The sequence below is a fragment of the Zalophus californianus genome, chromosome 11 (genome assembly GCF_009762305.2).
Source record: "Zalophus californianus isolate mZalCal1 chromosome 11, mZalCal1.pri.v2, whole genome shotgun sequence".
Taxonomy (NCBI): Eukaryota; Metazoa; Chordata; class Mammalia; order Carnivora; family Otariidae; genus Zalophus; species Zalophus californianus.
The window spans coordinates 43,263,499-43,280,226 of NC_045605.1; the positions used below are offsets into that span (position 1 = coordinate 43,263,499).

The following is a 16,728-nucleotide window of genomic DNA, read 5'->3' on the forward strand; positions in this document are numbered from 1 at the left end:
TAGCAATTCAAAATTAGTTTTGCTTTGAAATTTATTGTTTGTTTATGCTCAAAGCAAAACAAGGAAGCAAAATGTGACTGAGGTTTTATAACAATAACAATATTAGTCCTTTTTATTGGTTATGGTGCTTTGAAAATGTTTTCATATGCATGACTTATTAGTTCATGACCAAGGCTGTTTGGGATAGGTTTGGTTTGACTACAGAGGTTAAGTGACTCAAATGTGAGACTCACTAATTACACAACACTCTTTCTAGCACAACATACTGCATATACTAAAGCCAGAAGCTACAAAATACTTTTTTATAGTCCATGGAAGCACTGTGAGGATTAGTTAAGATTAAAGAATCTTGCAATAACATTATCAATATGGTCCAAACAATCCAATCCTGTAAAATGTGGGGTTGAGTTATTGAGCAATTTATGAAATCACCAGAGTGAGCCTACTTTGGAGGTTAGTAACCAGTCACCAGCCAGATATAACAAACTATTCATTATGAAGTGGCGTAATATAGATTTCACTGTATGCCCACTCATTAACAATGTTCAGAGCTGCACAAACATAAAATGGGCTTCTGTACTGGATTGAGATTTTTATACCTCTGGAAATTCTTATGTATAAATTTGTAGTTTACTTATCAAGATGTTGGTATGTGGAAATTTTGAGCAATGGATAGATGATCAAGGAGACCTTGGATTTTTTTCTAATGCTGAGATTTTCATTATAAAACCACTATTTCACTTTATTCTCACAACAATCCAGTGATATAGGTAATCCAAATATTTTATTTCTGTTTTAAAATACAAATGCTTTACGAGTTTAAATGGTCCATCCAATATATATCTAACAGTGATTTTAAGAGTAGGACTCCTAGTTACTGACTTTTAGCTTAGGGCCCTATTATAATTGAACAGAATCCAATGTAATCACACCTGAGGATATGTTTATACAATACATATTCATTAAACACAAATACATGTAAGGACTTCTGATAGTCCTCTGAAGGGACAGCCCTATGTTTTATATATCAATACCCATTGGGTATACAATTTGGCAGGGGCTGGAGGCATGCATTAATACTTATATAACCATAATTCATGATGACAAGAAGTTACAAATATGTCTTTAAAGTAAACTGACAGAGAAAAAAATCAAGTCCTATTCTGTGGTGATGGGCCCCATCTTCAAGATCTTCAAGAAGGACATGGAATTTGAGTTGGATTTTGACAGGAAGAATACTGACAATTGGTGAAAATTAAGAAGGGATGGATTTCCAGAAAAGGACATGAGGAAATATGAGATGGGAAAGTAAAAACGGTTTAAAAAATGCCAAGGATAAAGTTATGTTTTGGTTCACTTCAAATCATAAATTTCATTAGGGACGTCCCTCTAGCTTTAGAAGAGTAAGTTTTGGTCTCTATGTAGGACAGGGCAATTCAAGATTGTGTTCTAAGTGAAACTCATTATCATGACTATTGGCTGTTACTAATTTAAATTTTTTTAACCTAAATGTATGCCAATAGTGATCTAATAAAATAAATTGATTTGTCCATATAAGTATGATTGCATAGCTATTAAAATGAATGAGGCATTCTGTAGGTAATGAAATAATAATGAACTCCAAGATCATTTTTAAGGGAAAAAAGCAAGGTGCAGTTTTGTGTAACGGCTTGTTATTTGTGTAAAATGGAGTTTATGTAAATCATTTGATTGATATTCAAAGAATTGCTCTCAGAGAAGAACAAAACAGGTAACACTTGTTCCTTCTGAGGAGGACATAGAAGAGTTACAGGATCAGGTAGAAAGGAAGAGACTTACTTTTCTTGTATAACTTTTACATGCAAATGTTTGAAGTTGTGTATTTTAAGCAAAAGGAGCTATTGAAATATAACCATTAAAAGGAAACATTCTATTTGTGGGTAAAAAAAAAATAAACCAATATAAATCCCATTGCCAAATCCAGGCAGATTTAATTATTTTGCCAAAAATAGGTCAATAGAAATTTTATTGCCAAATACTGGCAAAATATTTGGATACCACCAGGATTCAGGAAAGAACACACTTTGAGTATGGACAAAGATGGGAAGAAATACTTTTGGCTTATTTCTTTATGTGGTTTAGTCAGAGAGTATTTATATTGCTTTGATCCCAAGCAAGTATGTGGATAATGCGGTTATGTGGTATTATGTCTTACAATTTATCTGTATAGGAGTGGTGTGGTAGGAAGTTTAACAAGGTAAAAATCACATGTGGGATAAGAAAAGTACTTGAGTGTAATGAGATACAGCTCTGTTGGGTACTGTGGAAACTCCCCAAAATGATGCCTGGTTTTCTGTGGCCTGGCCCTTCAGAAATCCCCTGTGGGATTTTCCATGAAATGGTAATACCAGTTCTTCCTTCAGCCTCTTTTTGTGGCTGGATTGGGGTAACCCTCTCTAGCCCTAGCTCTCTCATCCCCAGGATCTCAAACTATTCCTATGTCCTTATAATTATCCGTCTTTACCCAGTTGATATTACTCTTTTTTAAAGAGTATTGAACTTTCCAAATGCTTTCCCAAGAGGGACTGAGGTCTATGAAAAGATGTTGTCCCATTTAAAAAATCATTTATCTTCCCCCACTGCACAAATTGCTCATTTACTTTATGCTTAAACATGGTAGTACTATGTCATACAGTCCTCTTGGCAGGGATTACAAGGTGTTCCTTCAAGAAAGTGTTGTTGTCACAGAATTTCAGAAGAGAGCACAAGGACACTTGGGGTTTAGCTTCATGTTAATAATCTCTTACACTTGCCATTTCCTTGATATATGCTTTTTCTAGGCTACAGGACTGAGTATTTACTGTGGCTTGTTGTACCATGCAGAAATTGTGCCTAGGTCTTCTAGGCAAATGGATTAATAGTATGAAATCAAAAAAAGAAAAAAAGAATTTTTTTTTTTAAATGCAGACCACACCAGTTCTTCAACTGTGTGTAGGAAATTAACAGAAATCATTCAGAAGAAAAAAAACATCAGTGCTTTTTAAGGCATCAATCCTGTCAGCACTCTCTCTGCTCTCAGGGGTCTTTTACCTCAGCACTTTTGCCAGCCTTGGTATGTGGGTCCATTTATGTCACAGGATCAGTGGTGCTGGCCTGTTTGTAGGTATGGCAGATCAGCTGCTTTGGTGACTTCGTTTTGTAACTTGATAGTTCACTCCTATTACCAAGCAGCTCCAGCCTTGTGAATGTTTTGGTTAATATGATGTGATGGAAGTGAGAACTTCCTTTCTTGTCTGTCTATCAGTCTTGGGACACTATCATCACCATGTGAAGGATGAGAGCACCCAGGTTTTCTAGAGGAGGCCATCTTAGACCACTTGACCTCAACCATGTGAGAGCACCTAATGAAGATCCAACACAGTTGCCTTTCTGACCCATCGTTAATTGCATTCACACATAGAGCCCAGCTGAAGCCATAAACATTACTCAGCTAACCATAAATTTATGAACAATAATGAATACCTTCAAGACTGAGTCCAGTATAAGCATACTCATTCCCATGACTTTAACTGCCCGGTCTCCCAATTGGTTGCTTCTACAATGTTTACACTTCAAAATCAAAACAAAACACATGTATTAAAATGAATTAATATCTTTATATTTAAATGTGAAATAAAATATAATGTATTATTTTATAAATGTGAAATAAATGCTGTTAGCAAGAAGGAAAATTTAGTCTTTCATCCACATGCCCATGACTAAAGATTCGATAACTCCCTTAAAGTGTTGATGTTTAAGTAATCAGACACTTGCAATAATTCCATTATTACATGTTTCCCCTTGATCTAGCTTCATGTCATGGAGAAAAGTAGTTACAGACTAGATTTTATGTACAAAGTCATGTATACTATACTTTATGGATGACTTACAGGATTTTATACTTCACAATTTTTGCTGACTTTGAAACTCCACTGTTCACAGGGCCTATCAGTGTGCCTAGCACATAATAGGTGTTCAAAGACTATTTAGTGACTGGATGAATTTGTGTTAGAATAGTACCTAACTCACTATTTATGAATATGTAGCATGTAGATAAATAGCAGATGCTTGTAGTATTTCAGTTTTGCTTCTTTATAAAAATGAGGAGCCAAAATGCCTCCCTTGATTAATTGTAAAATGCTATCCATACCTAACTCCTTTTTTGTTTGCATTCATTCTTGAATTTATTATTTCCATCTAATGATATAGGAATACTAATTTGTTCTAGCCAAAAAACATGTCAGTGATGCTCTTGGAGAAAAATGTACCAGTAAGTTGTACTGGTAAAATGACATCATTAAGAACATTGTCTTCAGGCTAGCCTACATATTGTGATATACCACTTTCAAGTTGTGATGTTTTTCCATCAATTATTTTAACAGGTGATAACAATCAAGCTTTGCTTGAAAGATCTTCAATGTAATTCATAGTCTATATGCTTAGTTTAATTTCTAAAAAATGGGACTTCATTTTCCTGTCACATTTTTTTTCTATTAATTGGGATTCTATCAAGACAACAATTTAGTATGGAAAGATGAGAAATATCACTATGGGCCATACTGGTACTTTCTAAAGGGGTTTCATGTTGTTTCTCCAGAAATTGAATAGTGTTGAGAGGTGAGGTGGATTTTGAGATGATCATGATAATATTTCAGACACAAACTATTGTTAGCTTTGCAGAATGTTAATACTGGAAGTGTCTTAGGTGAGCATGTAGTTTAACACCTCTGTTACAGCTGGGGAAACAGAGACAGTGAGGACAAGTAATTTGCCCTACTTGTACATAGTTAGTTACAGAGTTAGGCTTTGGAACTCAGTATTCCTGTCCAGAATTCCATTTCTACATCATTGTTAGGGATAATTACTCAAGTTGTTGTTGTTGTTCTTCTTTTTCTTCTTCTCCTCCTCCTTCACCATTGTATTACTTCTCCATTTCATTGCTCTATTCCTTTTCCTTCATTTCAATGATGCCAATATGCTGAAAGTTTTAATATCTATCTGAAGTAGTAACAGGGACTACAAATGAGTTCATTAATGTAGAAGTTACCTTTGAGAAATGGAATGACCCCTTTGCTCTTGATCTGTGAATTAGATGAATTGCTTCTTTGCCTGAGTCATATTACAGGTTTGCAGAAACTTTGAAAGATTTTCCTTAGCTTCACAAAAATTCTGAAAACATTAGACCCCCAGAAGTCTTTGTGATCATGGAATGATTGGGTAATTATATTGGTTACCCTGATGTAACAACCATAAAAAACAGAAGATGCAGAGACTTTTAGGTGGATTCTTCATGAAATTAATTTGATCATAGAACCATAATCTGGGAAATAGGGTGGCAACTTTAATAGTAATTAAGTAATTTTTCATGTTCATACATCACCATCAGAAAGTTCATTGTTAGCATGAAAGAAATACAGGTAGCCCTGGGAAATTTGTTAGGGGGTGCTGTCTTCAGATGGTGATAGCACATAGACTATTAGTGACTGACCTCTGAGGGAGTTATTATTGCCTTGATCAGAGAAAACATAGGATCCATTAACATATCTAGCTGTGGCTTGGACAAGATCTTCCCTGTTTATAGATTTGATCTGAAAAGTTGGACTTTAGACCAGGTTTGACTCTAACTCACGTATAAAAGATTCATGACAGACATAGCATTCCTATTTCCACTTTCTCAGGCACTATTACTATCTATTCACTGCTGAAAATACCAGAAATCCTCCCCCCTTGAAGTACTCCATGCCTGGGATGACTAAGTTAGAAGGACCCTTGTTTTCAGAGGGTATTATTGCACTGATCCCTCAACACACACAAATAAATACCTGGGGTGGAGGATGTGAAGTTCCAACTAATCAGATGTTTCCTTTAAGGAAGATGAGCTCTTAGTATATATGACTGTTAGATATATTTAGCATTTATCCATTTTATGGATTTGAGCTGCCCACATTGTGTGTTCTTCCTTTTTCTCCTTTATTCCAGATCCCAAAGAGATAACATTATTTTCTGAGCTTTAGAGTTTGAATATTCAGAAAGTTCGTTCATTCTATTTATTAAAGAGGTCATCTTGTGACTCCATTCCTCAGTCATTAGAACCTTATTAGCTTCTAGGTTTATAAAGTTTAGTCTGAGTAACAGAGGTTGCTACTGAGTGAAGATTACTGTCGAATGGGAAGGCATGTGCTACCCAATACACATGAAGCAAGTACTTACGAAAAAGCGAGGATAGATATCCACAAAAGTCTAATCAGAGGATCTCTTCCCTTTCTACTTTCTCTCTCTCTCTTTTTTCTTTCTGTCTCTCTTAGTTACCACATTTTCCTCATCTCTTCTTTAGTTACTGACAGTTTTTATACTTTGTAGGTTGTTCATTAAGTCTGGTCAAGGGTAATAGCCTCATTATTCCATTATTTTGAAAATGACTATATGAAAGCTGAAGATTACATTAATGATATTTTGGAGGTGGAAAAAACAAAATTAAAAGGACTGGTTTTACTAAAAGAAATATCACTGGCATCAGAGGTAGGAGTGTTTACTATGTGGCTCTGAGAAAATGACTTCAACTCCTTCCTTCATATGTCATATGAAGAGGTGCTAGAAAGTATGTTCTTGGAAGTACCTTCCAAGACTGACTTTCTGTGACTTGCTTTTATGCTTCCACAGACCACACTGGAATGGATTTTATAAATGTTGGGCATCACATTTAAAATAAATGCAACCAAGTATGATCTGTTCAAAAGAGAGTGGTCAGAAATGGTTATGAGACTTGAAACTGTGTCTTCAGAGAATGAATTTGGCACACAAAAGATAAGATAGTAGGGACCTGACTGCTACCTTTAGTTATTTGGAGAATTCAGGTGGAAAGAAGCCATAATCTGTATGACCAGGAGCATTATGAAGAGAGCTAATTACTGAAATACCAGAGTAACAAATTATAGTTCAATTAAAAAAAGGTTATTTTTATTCATTAGTACAACTGTTCGCTGAAGGAATTTCCTCTCTAGAAGGTGGTGAGTCAGTTTTCTGTAGGTCCTATGCATAGCCTGGAATAGAAAATCACTTGGAGGGGCTATAGAAAAATGAACTTAAGCCTCATTTGAGGAAGGAGAGAATTGGACTATTTGTCCCTTTTGATAACTACTGATATTGACAATCAAATGTCATTTAAATGAGATTCTATTATTCTGTGAATTAAAGCATGATTGCATATACTGTGATATTTCATTAATTTGTTACTTGATTCATTTATTCTGTAACACATTCTGATAAAGTAATCATTTCATAGGTTAGAGAATAGGTATGAAAGAGGAAGTAATTTCCCCAATAATACTGCATCCAGTTAGTGGCAGAGAGAGGATTTGGACCCAAGGGCAATTCTTTTAAAATAAACCCAAACTTCCTCCCTTTATATTGGGGTAGTGGTGGCTTCAAGCAAAAGTGGAATGCACATTTATTGACTCCTTTTCCCTTCCTAGGAAATAAGAAAACTATTGGTTTTCCCACTGAGAAAATCTTTGAGCATGTTTCTTGTATCTTTTTATTCAGCTTTGAAAGCAACACCTTTCTTTGTTCATATGGAAGGAATTAATTATAGTAAAGAGAAAATAAATTAAGGAGGATGCTTATGGCAACAAGTTGACCTCACAGAAGAACTTTTTGTGAGTCTGATGATAAGTACAGACTGTATCTGGTTGTTTTTATTCACATCTTCATTGCAGATGCCACACTCCATCCTTCAGATGCCAATTACAGGAGGAAGCAGGATGGTACACATTTTTTTAGGAACAGGAGAACATATTGTTAAGTGATGTGGCCTTATGTATGAAAGACTTCTTTGGAATTCATCAGGACTAGGAGTTATGAAATCTCATTTTGGCACATTTGCATGTACTCCAGAAAGACTTCTCAACTTAACCAAATGTTGAGTTGAGGAGATATTTTGGCAAGAGGTGTGATAGTCAGCTGTGTTCATTTTAGGGGACTTTGAAATGAGTGATTATGCCCCAATGATACATTTTATGTATCTGTTTTCACACACACACACGAAGGCTTTCAAGAGAAAGAGATTGCCTAGTCTTTGTTTTGTTTTTTCAAAAAGTGCATCAAAACCCATGAGTCGTTTGTAAAACCTATTCATTGGAATGAGACCAGCAGTTAATATAGAGGTGAATAAAATAGGATACAGTAGAATATAAACATCAGAGTATTACATGATAGTAAGAGTAGGTATTGTTTTGTACATTTTTATTTTAGTTGCATATAACCATATGTGTCCTGTGGGTTACCACTTAAAATGTGTTTCTTACTATGTCGTACAGCTAAAAAAAAAAAACAAAACAAAACTTGAAAGCTACTTATTCTACTCTTCTTTTTAACATTGTTTTTTTTTATTTTTTTTTAAATATTTTATTTATTTATTTGACATAGAGAGAGAGAGAGACAGAGTGAGCACAAGCAGGGGGAGTGGCAGGCAGAGGCAGAGGGAGAAGCAGGCTCCCCACAGAGAAGGGGGAGTCCGATGCGGGACTCGATCCCGGGACTCCGGGATCATGACCTGAGCCGAAGGCAGTGGCTTAACCAACTGAGCCACCCAGGCGCCCTTCTTTTTAACATTGTTAATACATTTTTTTTTTGCTAGAAAAATGCAATATAAATACTCAGGTTTATGCTTCTGTGACAATGTCATGAGGTTTGTCTCTCCTGGATGGATGAGTTCTAAGTCTTCTTCTTAAAAATAAGCAAGAATTCTAAGACACCCATGGTGGGAAATGGTGAAGACTTTAAGAAAACATAACTAATTAATATGTTGTTGATAAGTGACATAATCATCAACATAGGACTATGGTGAGGATACCAGACCAGGAAGTCAGAGGCAAGTTCCTGGTCCAAGCTTTTATCAGACATCAAGACAAGCGTGGGAACATTTTTGTTGATATCCCAATATAGTTCATTAAAAATAAATACAAGTGATATTAATTATAATTTTGGTACTAAAAGTGTACATATACCAAATTAATAGATCTACCCCCAACACACACACACACACACACACACACACACACACACAATACAATGTGATAATATTCCCAAGCTTATTCCTTTTTACATATAACAAATCAGGATACACCATGTGTAATAAAGTACAAGTTTAAACATATAAAGTGATAGTCTTCTTTCAGTTTTCTCTGAGTTTTCTAATGATTGCATGCACAGTCTCATTTGATAAGTGGTTAAGTCTAAATTTGAGGTATTTTGAGAATGGGAAGATCAAACCAAACTGTTAGTAAGATAAAGTGAAATAAGATATGAGAGAGCACTAGTAAAAGTAGTTCCATGAAATGGGTAAACTACATTGGAGTCATGACCTTAAATTTACAAAGTTTGTTGCAAAGACATCTCAGGAATCAGAGTTTCCTGATTCTTTGCAACCATTCTATTTAAGTAGTGTGAACACAGGCAAGTTTGAGTGTAAATCCTGATTACCATTCTTGCTAGTAAAGGGACTTCAGACTAAGTCACTTAATTTAGTTTTCTCATTATCAAATTGAGATAATAATCCCTACCCCCACAGACTGTTGTGAAAAATAAATATAAAGCTTTTAGTGTTAACCTTGGCACATAGTAAATGTTCAATAAGTGTCTTCTAAATTAGTTCGCCAGTCACGTAAGAGAGGACTTTTGATTTCAACTCAGGTTCTGATCTCAGGGTCCTAAGATACAGCCTTCCTCAAGATTTGTGCTCAGCCCTGAGCCTGCTTGAGAATTTTTCCCTCTTCCCCTCCCCCTGGCTTATGTGTGCTCGTGTCCTCTCTCTCTCTCTCTCACTCTCTAAAATAAAGAAATCTTAAAAAAAATAAATTAGTTCACCAAGAACTTGCCTTATTTGGATATGAAGAGAAAACCCATAACTGAATGTTTCACTTTGGCTTTGCTTAGTTAAAGCTAACTAATGAATGAGGTGGAGAGTTAGGAAAGTGACCAGTAAATGCAGTGAGTTTTAGATTTTTACCAATTTTCCTTTTGGAAGTTAGGTTTGCAATCACATAATACAACAGAGAGTGTTTAGTGCTTTGGTACAATTATAACTAGATCCCACAAACTCTCCTTCAATTGCTGAGAAGCATTATGGTGTAATAAAATGAGCTGTCTGGAAAATCCCAGAGCTCGACTGTTAACATGGTTATTCACTGTGTGTGTGTGTGTGTGTGTGTGTGTGTGTGTGTGTGTGTGTAGGGGTGGAGGTATGGGAACAGAGAAGTTGAAGATGGAAAGTAACACTGTATTTTAAGTACTTCTGAATTATGCTACTTTTATAACGATCATGAACATCTTTTGTAGTAAAAAAAAACCCTACAATGAATACAAAATTTCTTTGTAAATTTCAAATTGGACAAGCTCTTGCCTCTTAACTAGTCAGTAACTGCAACTTTGCTGATGAAAGCTAAATTGTTAACACATTGAGGCATGCCTGAGGTCTTAGAATAAAACCAAAAGGTGATAATATGGACCTTATGAAACAAAACAGATTCATAGCTATATTAGATGGAAAACTAAGCTGATGCTCTCTTACAGATCATTATAGCTCATATAATAAGAGTGACAATAATAGTAACTATTATTTATCAAGCATGTACTGTTGTCAGAAATTATCAGTTTTTATTATAATCCATGAACTGATACCAGATACAAATTTTGGAGCTATTACTGGCATATTATTATTATTGTTATCTGAATGTAAGCCCTACCCATAGTTTCAATGAAAATAGAATAGAAAGTAAAAAGGGTATATCTTTGTTTCTTATCTCAAGCTGTCTAAAAACAGAAATATGGTATCTTTGCCAGTTTCTTCACAAACCTCCTTGATAGTTCTTTGGTTATGTAACTTATTTTCAAAAGTCATATAACTACTTTTCACCAGATTTGGGTTAGGATTTCAAGCCTTGACTCTCCCTAATAAGAGCCGCACATCATTATTCTTTCAGAAATAGGTATTATTGCATTGGTATATGATGAATTTTTATCCTTTTGAGAAGCTGGAGAAATATACAAGTTAAGTAAGACATATTGAAGTGTCATGTTAGTTTACTTTCAATTTCATGGAATTTAAAAAAAAATGAATTACAAATGAACCTGGTAATTAATATGTTTTTACTGAAGTAAATTGAGAAAAAAGAGAAGAAATGTATCAAGACACTGAAAAAATTAAGTAAGCTATCTGGCTCTATTATTCATTATCAAACTTAATTTGGTTGTTTTCAATTTGTAAATAAGTCCACTCATCTCTTATTGCATGAATATAATTTATTCTCATTTTTTTGTGCTGAGGAAATAAAAATTTATAAACAGCTATTAATTTCCATTACATTTAATGTTAAAACTCTAAGTTTTATTAAAAAAGTATAAGCTAAAGAATCAAGCTGGCAATATTAATTATATGAATTTGTATGTACTTATTGATAATAGATCCTCACATAAATAATAAAATGCAAAAAATACAAGTTTTTTGGGAGTTTGATGGTACTTCAATTTGCCAAGTTGTTTAAAGTTATAAAAGTAATTAAAAACTGGCCGCAACATTTTTGATTATTTGAGAGAAGATTTTGCACACAATATGTCATATATTTTGGACAAAATGCAATGTATTTCGATGCAAGCATATACTATATAAAAGCACACCTAATAGAACTCAAGGTCCATGTGATGCTACAAATGAACTAATTTATTCGTTAATAAGTTAGTATATTAGGAATATATTATGTGTTAGACTCTGTAGTGCACACTATGAAAAAAAATGAGTTGAAGCATTTGCCAGCACATAACTTTTCTTAGATGTATACCAAGTCATGACCTCATATTAATACAAAATTTACCTTTATAAAAAGAATATGGTTGTGTGTAAGCAGAAATTTATAAAGTGACATTGGTGTGGCAAGAGATGAGTATATTGAGAAACTAGATTGAAGGAAAGAAGTCTTTATTAAGTATATTTTGGAAAATTGTGGAGAGTTTAAAGCTGTTTTTATAAGAATCTCTATTTATAGTCACCACTAAATAATATCAGTGAGATAAGTAATTGTACAAGCAGAATATTACATGATTAAGATAAATAGGGATGGAGGTCCTCTGCCAGAATTTTTTAAAAAAAGAAAACAGTGTGTTGTTATTTTGTTTAATACAGCGTGATTCTTATACTTGCCTAGTGTTTGATATTCTGGTATCAAAGGGAGCCAGGTAGAGAACCATAGGTCTCCCAGTTATACCTTTTTGTTAATACTATTCAGTGCCGCTGATCTAGGATGAAGTTGGTAAGTATTGTTCCATTCAGGATAGTCTGAGGTAGGTATGATTAATAACAATTTTTAATCTCCCTCACTAACAGATATTGCAGACAACCTCAAACAATAAACCATAAAGTGCATAAATCGCTAGTAATTAAGACATTCTCTGGCTTATTTAACAAAATTGAAGTCATTTCTTTTTATGAATTTAGACCTTTGATAATTATCTAATTATATGGAACTCTGGGAAAACTTAAACATGTTTTTATTCCTTTTAATCATACATTTTTCCCTGATACAAATTTATATTCTTTGAATGAAATTATTCGTAAACTCAATCCTGTCTCTGATTTTGACATTTCTTGGTATTTGCATCTTCCTTGAAATTCTCAACCTTCTTTCTGAGTCTTAGGTCAGAATCTTGAACTGTAATATTCTTCAAATTCTTTTGCGTAATCAATCAGTAGAATTAATGTTTTTACTGAACTGGTTTCATTTATTTGAAAAGCATCATCCTTGAAGGAGGCCGTGCTGTTTCGTGACTGTAGAATAGTACTTTGGGTTTGTTTGGCAGGAAATTTCTCTGCTAGCCTTAAATCTTGTTACATGCCTTTGCTTTTACCTTCACTCAGTAAATGGCAAATTGCATTGCATATGACTTTAAGGTTTAAAGAGGTTGAGGAGAGTATAAAATTTGTGCCATCCATAGGAAGAAAGAATATCATCTAGAGACATGACAAAGAAAATCAGGTTCTCAAATTTTTGAGATATAATATATGAAAGTGGCCATGAGTGGACTTTCAGAAATTGTATGCAATTTCTAATCAAAGGCAACTGAAATGAGTCTTAACTGGAAAAAGAGCCAAAACTCATACTGAAGTGATTGAATTTGAGTCTGGGAAACTTTACCTCTGATCCAATTAGAGTGTTGAAGAATTTGGTTTTGAGATCAGTAGAAAGAGCATTAATCTTAGAATTACTTTGGATACTGTATTTGATTTCCCAGTTTGGAATGACCTTGGGCAGTTCACTTAACCTTTCTGAATCCGCAGATCCTCATTTGTATGATGATAGATGGTTATGTCTGTACTCTCCGTACTAGTCTTTTGTTATGGTGGTCAATTGAATAATCAGTTAATGCATTTTATAAATCTAAAGCTGCCTGATGTATTAATGAAATAGTAAATGAACCCTCATTGTGTGCCAAGATCTATATGCTTGGGCTAGGCTTTTATAAAATATTAAGTACAGTAGTGTGAAGATCAGATGCTAATCAAAGACCTTTCATTAATGATGTCTCCACCACAATAAAAACAGTGAGATTTTGCTGGCTAGATGTGGTTGGGGGGTGGGGGACTTCTTTTCCACATCGTGTTCATGTTGCATAAGTAACAGACGTTGATAAAGTGTCAGATCTAAAATGGCTTGGAACTTCTAGCAGTGGGAACACAGCAGAGTTGAAGGAGCTCAGATATTGAATTCAGAGAAACCTGGATTCAAATCTCAGCCCCATCACTACTTGCTGTGGATGTGAGGCCAGTTTTCTAACCATCAGTTACATCATTTCAAAAAGAGGCAAGATTATCAATATTTTTTGGCTCATCAGATAGTCCTGATTATTGATTTAATAACATACCTAACACACACAAAAATTCAAAGAATCTTGACTGCTGTTACTTTGTGGTTTTTTTTTTCAACCTTCTCATTTTATAAAGGAGAAACTGAGGCCTAGGAAATTTAAGCAACTTATCTAAGGTCACGGAGCTCCTGGTGCCAGGACACTGATTAGAAAGTAAGCTAATGTTCAGAGAATTCTTTTTATTTTAATTTTTTATTGTTATGTTAATCACCATACAACATTAGTTTTTGATGTAGTGTTCCATGATTCATTGTTTGTGCATAACACCCAGTGCTCCACGCAGAACATGCCCTCTTTAATACCCATCACCAGGCTAACTCATCCCCCCAACCCCCTCCCCTCTAGAAACCTCAGTTTGTTTTTCAGAGTCCATCGTCTCTCATGGTTCGTCTCCCCCTCCAACTTACTCCCCTTCATTCTTCCCCTCCTGCTATCTTCTTCTTCTTTTTTTTTTCTTAACATATATTGCATTATTTGTTTCAGAAGTACTGATCTGTGATTCAACAGTCTTGCACAAGAACACTCAGTCTCATAAGCAATTATATATTTATTATTATTGAAATATTATTTACTCCTGTTATCATAGAGTTTAAGGGCTTGGACTCTATGGTTAAATAGACCAGAATTTGAACGAGGTACTTTACCGCTGTAAATCTCAGCCTCATCAAGTGTAAGGGACTGATGATGCTGATGGTGAGGCTGCTGCTGTCACTGCTGTTGGGACACACTGACAGGACATTCGCTGGCTGTGCTGGCACTTCTCCATGTACTTGCACACGTACTAATTCATTTAACTCTCACAGCAATCCTGTGAGCTAGTGCTGTTATTATTTGTTTTATAGATGAGGAAACGGAGTCACAAAAAATGAGAATAATGGTAGCCCTACATCAAATATTTGTTGTGCAAATTAAATGAATAAATTCAAAATTATAAATAATTTCAAAATAAATAAAACACTTATTTATGACATGCCATTTATAGGAGGCAATCAGCAAACATCATCTGTTAATACTAATTTGGTTGTTATAATTGCCTTTTTTTTTGCCTAGTCATTAGTTCAGATATAACTTATTGGATTACATTTGAACTTTGAATTATTCTTCCATCGGGGCACCTGGGTGGCTCAGTCAGTTAAATGTCAGACCCTTGTTTTTGGCTCAGGTCATGATCTCAGGGTCGTGAGATCGAGCCCTGTGTCGGGCTCCAGGCTGGGCTTGGAGCCTGCTCAAGATTCTTCCTCTCCCCACTTCTCACTCTCTCTCAAAAAAAAGAAAAAGAAAAAATAAAAGAAAACATTATTCTATCATTTTGGTGTCTAAAAACAACTTAAATGATATTTTTAAGTGAAAATAAGGAAGACAAAAATGGTATATATAAAACATATATTATTTCCAAATACAAAGGCCATACATAGATATTATTTAACATTTGGAAAAGAAAAAATCACAAGAAGAATTTTGAAAATCATTAACATTACAAGAGAAAAACATTTTGATATTTTATTTTTCTTTCTCATGTACAATTTTAAAAACTAATTGTAACTGAAAACTATCCATAATTTTGTATTTCTTTTTGTTTGTGTTTTTTGTTAACGCTGTAGGGAGAATTTTCCTATATTTTTCATACCCTTTACAAACATTGCTATGAATATATAATATTGTTTTGCTGCAACCTGACAAATTTGGAAATCCTTAAACTGTTTCTATTTTTTGCAATCCTAAAAAGCATGTAAATTAACATTTTATCTGATGTTTACTTCTATATTTAAAAACTTTTTAATTAAATTAACAGAATAAACACAAAAAGCAAAAAGATTAAAATCCTGTACAACTTTGAAAGGGTATGAACAATTTTTAAGGCTCCTGAAATTTATAACATCAAGATTAGAAGTTATTTAGGTAAATGATTGCTGGCATAAAAGTTCAGGTAAATATCAATATATTTACCTAATGACTACCTTGCTTGAGAAGCAAAACATTGTATTTCTCCCTGCCCGTGTATAACCCTACCCAAGTTGCTTTCAAAATAAAGTTTTGGTCCTGTGAAATAAAATTTTGAAGGTTTAAATATATAGAGTGACTGTGCATCAAGCTTGAGGTTGTTATTAAACCTTTGTTAGGGAGAGCAGAGCAAGATGGCAGAGGAGTAGGAGACCTGGATTTCGTCTGGTCTCAGGAATTCAGCTGAATAGGGATCAAACCATTCTGAACACCTACGAACTCAACAAGAGATCGAAGATAAGAATAGTAACAACACTCTGAACAGAAAAGCGACCACTTTCTGGAAGGTAGGATGTGCGGAGAAGTGAATCCGAGGCGATATTTGGGAGGTTAGACAGCGGGGGAGGGGGCCTCCGTCGGCCACTTCTGGCAAGTGATAGAGCCAGGGAGCACAAAATAAGAACTTTTAGAAGCCGGCTCCGCTGAGGGACGTCGCTCCAGTGGCTAAGCAGGGGGTGGAACCCTCGCAGGACAGTGTGGTCTCAGAACCCTCGGGGGTCACAGAAAGACGGGAGGTGCCTGAGTGTGGCAGAGCTCCCAGGTATCGGAGCAGGGAAGCCGGCTGCAGAGACGGAGCTGAGGCGCAGGCTGTCAGCTCGGGGTTGCCATGAGCTGTGATCCGTGGCCCAGTCGGGCTACTGCTCCTACAGCAGGGACCCAACAAGCGGCAGAGCCGGGGAGACTCCCCTTCCTCCCCTGGGAGAAGCGGCATGGAAGCGCACCGCAGGGATCTGCTGGGTTTGGAGACTCCACACGGGGTCGGGTGCCAGACATAGAAACGCTCGATCACAGGCC

The 16,728-nt window shown here is 35.3% G+C and overlaps 1 protein-coding gene across 4 annotated transcripts in view; it reads left to right on the plus strand.

Annotated features, from left to right (window-relative positions):
- GRM5 (glutamate metabotropic receptor 5) overlaps positions 1–16,728 on the plus strand; it is a 613,582-nt gene that overhangs the window by 25,472 nt on the left and 571,382 nt on the right. The gene's annotated exons all lie outside the window — the stretch shown is intronic.